This window comes from Myotis brandtii, unplaced genomic scaffold, assembly GCF_000412655.1.
Source record: "Myotis brandtii unplaced genomic scaffold, ASM41265v1 scaffold651, whole genome shotgun sequence".
NCBI lineage: Eukaryota > Metazoa > Chordata > Mammalia > Chiroptera > Vespertilionidae > Myotis > Myotis brandtii.
Window position 1 is genome coordinate 40,318 of NW_005370524.1, and position 8,862 is coordinate 49,179.

Consider the following 8,862-nt stretch of genomic DNA (forward strand, 5'->3'; position numbering starts at 1 on the left):
GGAAAAAAAGGAGAAATATGTAATACTCTTTGTAATAATTTAAGCAATAAAAAAAAAGAAAAAAAAAGAAATCAAGAGCATGGTGGCACAGAGAGCACTGCAGGGCACAGCATTTGCATAAAACATCCTATCACTGGCCTCCATTCCCATGCACGTCCCAGCCTCCCAGCCCAGCCTCCATCCCCACCGCCATCAGGAGAATCAATGTTTTCAAGCACCTGCTTTTCCCAGCATGTATCAATGGGCTTAACCCCCCTACTTGTTCCATCGACCTGGTGAAGTAGGTTCTGTCATGTATTTTACAAGTGAAGGCAGTGAAGCATGGGGTGGTTGAATAACTTGTGTGCAGCCACATGGCAGCTTGGGGGTTCAGAGCCAGCAGTGCTAACCCCCGGGCTTTGAGCCTGTGTGAGTTCACCTCCTGCCCCCATGTGACGTGTGTTTTCATTGTGTGGGGAAGTACTTATGGGGGACTCGCCTAATAATGACACTCTTTCCTGGAGTTTTGATGAAGAATGAGAAGAAAAATTAGAAAATAGGAGACAAAAATGTGTAGTGAGGGAGTTGTGTGAACGTTCCTTTTGTGAGCACTTTTTAATCATATTTTCAAATGTTATTTATTTGCTGTTTCCAACCAAGCCACGTTCAACCCATTTGTTTCAAACTTATTCACCATCGTAGCTGTAACGAAGCCCCCCAATTTAATAGAAACACATTTTCCCCGTCTTCCCCTCTTTTCCATGTATTCCAGCTCTCATGGTCTCAGTCTCTCCTGGTGACACAAAGAGTCCCCGGCCTGGGTGCTCACTAAGGCAGCACCAGATTCCCTGAGACACCCGTGTGCCCGCTGAGCTTTTGGTGGGAGAGTCACTTCCCTGTCACCTTCCTGAGGAGCAGGACTGTGCTGACCTCCGGCATCTCTGGGGCTCCTGTCCCTGAAGACGTTTGCTGCTAGCCAAACCCACTTCACCAGCGCCGATGGGTGCCTGTTATTGTCCCTGGGTGGCTGCCAGGACCGTGCAGCTCAGCTGGGAATCGCCCACTCAGTGGCTTCTCCGGTTTGCTTGCTGCAGTGTGAGCAGAACACCAGCAGGCCACTGGCCTCACCTTCAGGAACAACCCGAGAATGAAGAATCAGCTGAGTGAACGGGCTGCTGCCTACAGGAGGGAGAGGAGGTGAGTGCAGACTGGGCAGGGTTTGGGACTGGCTGGAGGTCAAGCCCGGCTGTGTTGAGTCCCTACAGTGTTCGGCAAAACATCCCATTACACTGAGGCCAGCACCTCATTCTCACCCGCTTTCACTCGTCTGCCCTCCGGCACCTGCACCCTCTCAGCAGCACCTGGAGCCAGAGGGCTCGGAACTGAGGAGGGGACTTGGGATGTTGCTGAGGAGGGATCTGAGGCCCAGACAGGTGGTGAGACTTGTAAGTCAGGGGCAGAGCCAGAACCTAGGAATCCAAAATCTTAGTGCATGTTTTCTTTTTTCTTTTCTTTGTCATGTTCTCAAGCTCCTTGAGCTATTTCCGTGGCTGGATCCAGGCTGCATGAAGCGAAGAGGCAGGTGCTGTGCGCGTAGGTGGGACTCACATGAGTTTGGGTCCCACGCGAGTGTCCACCATCGGTCCTATGGCCTCGTCCATAGAGCAGTGTCCTATGACGGTTTTGAGGATGAAATGACCACCCAGGGCACCTGGCATGATGCCATGCCGGTGGCGAGGGCTCAATGGCACTTAACTTTGGGCACTTTTTTAAAAATACATTTTTATTGATTTCAGAGAGAGGAAGGGAGAGGGAGAGAGAGATAGAAGCATCAATGATGAGAAAGAATCATTGATCAGCTGCCTCCTGCACTCCCCCTACTGGGGATCAAGCTCCCCCACCCCCTCATCCCCCCATGTGCCCTTGACTGGGAATAGAACTGTGACCTCCCGGTTCATAGGTCGATGCTCACCCACTGAGCCATGCCGGTCGGGGAGGCTGATCCTGGGATTCATGGCTGGCCCACCGGCCTCCATATGCAGACGACCTGTTTCACTTAAACTGACCTAAAGTAAACTACTGGGAGCTTGCGATGGTGTTTGTCGGGTTCTCACACGAAGCAGGACGTTGGCAGATTGGCGCATGCTCAGCAGTGGACAGCCGCCTCCGAGGGACCCAGGTTCCCGGTAAGGAGCAGCGCCGGGGCCGTTGAGACAGAGAAGGGAGGCCTCAGCCAACTCGGTCGGGGCTTCTGGAATCCTGGGCTCCATGGTTTTTGAACAGTGTTTCCTGGTTTTAGGCTAAAGTTGTTCCGTCTGATTCATGCCAAAGGGCTCAGCGCCGAGGAGACAAAGCCTAAACACACCCAGGCTGGCGCTTTCAAAACCTTGTCATCTCATGGTGACCAGGGGGTCAGCAGGGACAGAGCACCAGCTGGTCCTGATGGCGAGGTGGCTCTGTCTTTGCTTCAGAGAAGCGGTTCCTCCTGTACACGTGGCCTGTCTAGTTAGGGTAAGGCCTCCTGGGTCAGAGAGTGGGGAGCACGAAGCAGCCCGCGCTGTTTTCTCAACAGGAAGAAGAGTAGTGACGCTAAGGCAGGGCCACCTGGCCACCTGCTTGGGGGCGTCTGCCCTTCTGGTTGGGCTCTCACAGGGGAGCAGGTATGAGGGCCTTTATTGTCCCCAAAAGCGAGGAGAATTTTTGTAAGAGTTTCACATTCTCTCCCCCCCTTCTCTCTCTCTCTCTCTCTCTCTCTCTCTCTCTCTCTCTCTCTCTCTCCCCCCCCCCCCTCTGCTTTCTTTCCTCCCTTCATTACCATTTTCTTTCTTTAAAAATATCAGCCATCCTTACATTTGACAATTTCTCTCACCATCCCTACATGTTCCAGAGCTTTCTCTCAGGGCTTATGAACAGTAGTGGCCCAAATTTCTGGACCCAAAGTGGATTTTCTCTGGCTCTATCTTTTCAATAAAAAATCTAGACTTGAACTCAGTTGGCTCGATTTTGGGCCCTAAAAGAGTGGCAGACGCAGTCCGAGGGTCACAGATGCGGGGTTCTGTGTTGTCATTAAAATTCTCCTGGGTCCTTCACTGGACGCTGCCCCATTTCTGAGCCCCCAAGACATGGGCTGACACCGCAGCCTGTACTTAATGCATGAGTTGAAAGTCTTCATCATGTCCTGGAAGAACAATCAAAGTTTTTTTCGGAAGAAAACACATTAACAAAAAACAACTGAAGCATTTGTTTTTAAAAAAAACTTTCTTTTTAAAAAACTATGTTTGATAAAATCTTGTTTGGTTCTTTTGGATATTAAGGAAGTCAATCTTTGATATGAGAAGGGAGGAGTAAGAGAAACAAAAGAGCAGAAACTGGGGGATGGGGACAGACAGGGAATTTTTTATTGTGGTTCCAGAGTTCTGCAAAGTCAGGGGCCTCAGCCACAGGCTGACCGCGTGACAGGACCGTGACCTCTGTGGTTTGGCTGCGGCCTCTTCCTCCGTGAAGTGAAAGGTGGGTTATGTGGTCTCCAAAGGCCAGAGATTATTAGTCACTGTGATTCGATGAGAGAAGAAAACTGTAGGCCTCTACCCCATGGTCAGGAGGTTGACTAATTGTTATTACAAAGTCGTGACTTGGTGATCGAAAAACCATTGAGAAGTAACCACACAAAAATAAAAAAATAAGAGTTTGACCCATGGGCAAGTGACAAAATTATTACACAAAATCTTTCTCTATGCAAATAGTAGCCAATTATAAAGTACAATGAGAGAAGAATGTGACTCAAAAAGAAAGAAAAGCATAAACTACTGAGGAAAGTTGTTACAGAACACATCCCGGGCTCCCATGAAGACCTTCCTAAAGGGCACAGCAATGTGACATGAAAAGAGAACAAAAACATGGAAGGTGAGATTTTATTTTTACAAAGACTGCATCATCCATGGCATTTTTCTTAAATAAAACCTGGACCATCTATGCAGTGTTAGTAAAGCAATAGAATTGGTTTTGATGTGATGAAGGAACGAGAAGTTACTTTGTACGAGTGAAGCATTGAGAGTGGTCATGGTGAATGCGAAGAATGGCTGAGAGGGAGCTTCCACCACCAGGAGTGCCAGGAGCTGGGGCAGGGAGGTCTTGCCATGCTGGCTGGGAGCGCGGGTGAGACCAGAATCCACGCTGTGACCCGGGACAACCTGGGCATTGCGACCTGACAGGTTGGGTCGCAGGTGCTCTGAGTGCAAAATGTCCCATCTTTCTCTCCCGATGTCCCACTGTTCTCAAAACATCAGAGTAGCCCGGCTGGCGTGGCTCAGTGTTTGAGGGTCAACCTATGAACTAAAAGGTCATGGTTCGATTCCCGATCAAGACACATGCCTGGGTTGTGGGCTTGATCCCCAGTAGGGGCCGTGCAGGAGGCAGCCGATCCATGATTCTATCTCATCATTGATGTTTCTCTCTCTCACTTCCTCTCTGAAATCAATAAAAATAATATTTTTTTAAAAACACAAACAAAACATCCGGGTGACCCTGCTCATCTTCCGATTCCTTCCAATCACATATGATTTTATCTCTCTTCTATGTAAGACTCAATTTTTTTAAGGGAACAGGGCCATGAACTCAGCTGTTGCCTGTTATGAGAGACTGGGCTAGGAGAGCGCCGAATTCCTGTGGGCCCAGCAGGCCCCTAATGCTGGGTGGGGTGAGAAAACATTGTCCTGTCACTGCCGGGAACTAAAGTCTGTCACAGCTTTTCAGAACAGGCTCCATCTCAGGAGAGAAAGGGCGAAGGACAAAACTGATCTGGAATAGAGACAGATAGGTAAATACAGACAAAACAAGTACTTATAGCGAAAAACAAACATGAGCAGAGTAAAAAGTATCATTTAGGGTCACCGTAAATTTGGGCTATTAGATGAGCAAGCATGAAGTAAAAAGAAACCAGAAACAATCCTTATAATGACCTGGCATGTGCGTGGAGTCCTTAGAAATCAGTAGGAAAAGACAAATAGGAAAATAGAAAAATGGGTAAAGTGCATGGATAGGTAAGAGATAAAAGTAACTAATGAACATTTTTAAAATGCTCAACCTCAGTAATAATGTTTAAAAGAGATATTAAAGTAAGCAGAAAGTATGTTATTCACTTATATGATTTTCAAAGATTAAAACAATTGACAATAACCAGAATTGATGGAATATCAACAGTCAAAAGATGCTTTTGTGCATTGTCACTGAGACAATAAAGTGGCCAAGCAGTTTCTGGAGTGGGCAATTGGGCAAATGCCCATTGCAACTTGAAATATGCATATATGTGCCCACTCCATTCCTAGGAATTTATGCATAAGTAATTGCTACATAAATTTCTAAAGATATATGTATAGTCATGCAAATATATGAGACAAGTATATCTGAATGGATAGATATTCAAGAATTCCCAAGATAATATTTAAGTGGGGAAAATGCAATAGAACTGGCTATAAAGTATGATTCTATATTTAAAATAAATATTTACATAATTTTATTTGTAAAGTAACAGAACTGAAATACTTTGAATTGTAAATTGTGGCTATAACTAGAGAGGGGGATTAAATCTATCTTTTACATTTCTTCATTATTTGGAATTTTTCAATATGGAAATATTATCAGAAAAATAATAGATTTAAATGAAAGTAAATTCTACAGATGATTAGGTACATTTTTCCACTCATCTTTAACCAGTGTGGACTCTCTCCCTTTAACATGGGTCCTCTAGGGAGGTTAGAACTGACCCCCTGCCATTCTGGATCTTTCTTGTAAGGAGCCCTGGCCTCAGAATCTTCTCTGAGGAGCTTCCTCGCCTGCAAGGGACCGTCCTTTTCTCCCTTTGCCACAGCCTGGCTCTCGGCTCCCACTCACCTTCAGACGCCTCTGGCGCACCTGTCACCATCCCTGCGCTGGGGCCTCTCAGGAGCCTTGGGGCAAGGCAGGCGCCTGGGGCACAGGGAGCGAGAGCACCGTGCTGTTGGGAGGAGCAGGGCCTCAGGCAGGGAGACGCTGATCTTCATGTTCATCCCTGGCAGCTGCGAGTTCCTGGGACAGAGAACCCGGGCACTGACCTTGTCCTCCGACCCTTCCCCAGGTCTCGGGAACTGTGGTGAGTGACAATGAGAGTCCTGCACATCCTCCTCACTGCTCTCCTTACCATCCTCCAGGTACTGCCCGGTAAATACCAACTTTACTGCCCTTTCTACCCCCTCAGTCAGAGCTGGGAGCACAGGCTCAAGGAGCTGCCAGCGGGCACCTCCACCCATGCTCACCGCAGGGGAGTTGGAAGAGCTCTGAGAGCTGGTGGTGTGTCTTTATGCCACTGCAAGTCCTATGGGTAGTGGTCGACTTGCCTCCCCTTCCCACAAATGACCTGGATGGTTAAGAACCAATTCAGTTGAATCCCTTGGTTAGTGTAACCTGGAGTGGAGACAAAGATTAGATGGACCCTGAACAGAGACCTCATGCCGCTCAGATCACAGGAGTGACCGAGAGTGTAGCTGGGCAAGGCTTCTCCTAGGAGGGATTTGTGTGGTGGGACAGGTGAGATAACTGGTGAACCGGTAGGCAGTCATTACAGACTCAGCACACCTCCCTGCCCAGTTCATGCCCAGAGGTTCCCGTGGCAGGAAGGACAATATGGCCAGAGGCGGTATCAGTATCAGTGGCATCTTGTGGAAGGATGCGAGGTGATGAGAAGAGCGGATACGGTTGGTGGCTCGCTGGGAGGGATGGGCCCGTCCGATGGGGAGGCAGGTCTCAGCTCTCCCCGGATGCCAGCCTCACACAGACTTCACTTCCTTCTTGCAGACAGCACCGGGGCTCTCAATTTTGAAAGGCCCTGCTACCTTCGGGGTGGGATCTGCCTGAAGCGGGGCACCCCAAACTGTAAGCCTATCCAGGGGCCCTGCCGAGCTTTCACCATCTGCTGCCGCATAAAGAGGAACCAATGAGAGTGCCCGGGGGAGAGAGCCCGGCCCTAAGACCTGGCGCGTGGCTCCTCGGGTCAAAATAAAAGCTCTCAACACTCACGTCTGTATATGGATCATTTTGTCTTCAGGGTTGATTAGAACATTGTCTTCCCAGAACGGGTGGTCGGGAGGGAATCAATGATAAGAATTAAGTGTAAGTTCCGCTTTCAGTTTTGCAGGGCATTTTCATGAGAACCGCTCTGGGTTACCAGCCCCAAGCCACAGATGTAGAAACTGAAACCCAGCCAGGTGCAACAGCTCACCCACATTGAAGAGTCAGCACAAGAAGGAGCATAATTTAAGGCTGTGGTCAGTTCCAGAACTCTCTGCCTGCATGGAAGGGAAGTTGTGGTTTCCTTAGAAACCTCAGGGAGTGTGCACAGGAGAGAATTCACTGTAGTGGGCGAGTGATGTGAGGACAGGGCTTGGTCCTGGGCCTACCGCTGCCATGGGGAAGGAGCTTTGGGGGTAGCACAGGCTTGGGGTGGTGTTGGGAACATGCAGGAAGAAAGCACAGTACAGAGGCTACCCAGAAAGGAATCTCAATGGCAGGTCAGAAGGCGCACGCTCCGAGGTAGAGCCTGGGATGAAGTGACTATTTCCTGTCTTCCTGCTCACTGTTCCTGTCCAGGCCATGAACCCTCTGTGGCATCGTAAGTGATCTCTCCACTACGCCACATCCTGACTCTGGTGAGGAGCCAGTCTGTGGATCAGCATCACCGCCTGCAATTTACAGCACAAGTTGGAGGAGGCTGGGGAGGAGGCAGCAGGTGCCCAAGGTGCCCAGGAAGTTGGGAGACAGAAAAAAGATGTTATATTTGCCTTCTTCCAAAATCTAAACAGTCCATGGAAAAGAATGAAGCTTGGCTGGCACTGTGACAAGTAACAGTCCGGGCCAACTGTATGGCTGGGTCCCATCAATGAGTAACCACTAGGACTCAGCTCAGTGTGCGGACCCACAATGGGCTGTCACGGCTGTCAGTCAGTGTAGGTGAAGATGGTGGACACAGACAGAGTGTGATTCCCCACATTCCTGATCGGCACTATCCTCTTCACAGTCTGTGTCCAAGGATCATCGCAGGCTTTGCTATGCCCAGTGTCTGTGGGGAGAGTCAACGGTGAGTCCTGTCCTTGAGTGGAACAGTCTACCATCGCCAGGAGAACTTAGGAACCTATGAGTGATTTAAAAATAATTCATTTCCTAATTTGTGTTTCTTCACTATGAAGTCGAAACCTTCTTTGCTTTGTCACATAATTCTCCCAGCATTCACAGAGTCACTGACATCTCTCCGTTTCAAAGTCTCTGGTCAGCCCCATGTAGCCCATGCCTCTATGCCTCTCTCTTCCTTCTGTTTCTTCTTCCTTTTTTTAAAAAAATGTTTTTATTGATTTTTAGAGAGAGAGGAAGGAGGGAGAGAGAGAGAGAAAGAAAGAGAGAGAGAGAGAAATCAATGATGAGAGAGAACCATGGATCAACTGCCTCCTGCATGCCCCACACAGGGGATCGAGCCCACAACCCAGGCCTGTGTCCTGACTGGGAACCAAGCCATGACCTCCTGGTTCAGAGGATGATGCTCAATCACTGAGCCACCCGGCCGGGCCTCCCATTTCTTCCTGATTCAAGCACAGAGGCCTGGCTTGGGAAAACAGAGAAGAACTCCAGGGGCGAAATAGAGGGCAGGGACCCTGGTGGGAATGCTGGGAATCATGGTCACGGGTGGAGAAAGAGCAGAGATGGGAGCTCCAGGAGTAAACACTGTTGGTGCTTGTGGTCCCAGCTCCAACAACCTGTCACGGCCCATCAGTAGAGTGACGTGTGACCGGGTTTGGCTGCCCCTGTTGCTTGACTCCAGGAAAATTCACCGATTGTGTCAACTTTCATGCATTCCTTTTT

The 8,862-nt window shown here is 49.0% G+C and overlaps 1 long non-coding RNA gene across 1 annotated transcript; it reads left to right on the forward strand.

Annotated features, from left to right (window-relative positions):
- The first annotated feature begins 1,943 nt into the window (after positions 1-1,943).
- On the forward strand, positions 1,944-8,353 carry LOC102242932. Its single transcript, XR_314413.1, has 3 exons — positions 1,944-2,165; positions 6,092-6,164; positions 6,808-8,353. It is a non-coding gene; the product is annotated as an uncharacterized LOC102242932 (long non-coding RNA).
- Positions 8,354-8,862: the final 509 nt, after the last annotated feature.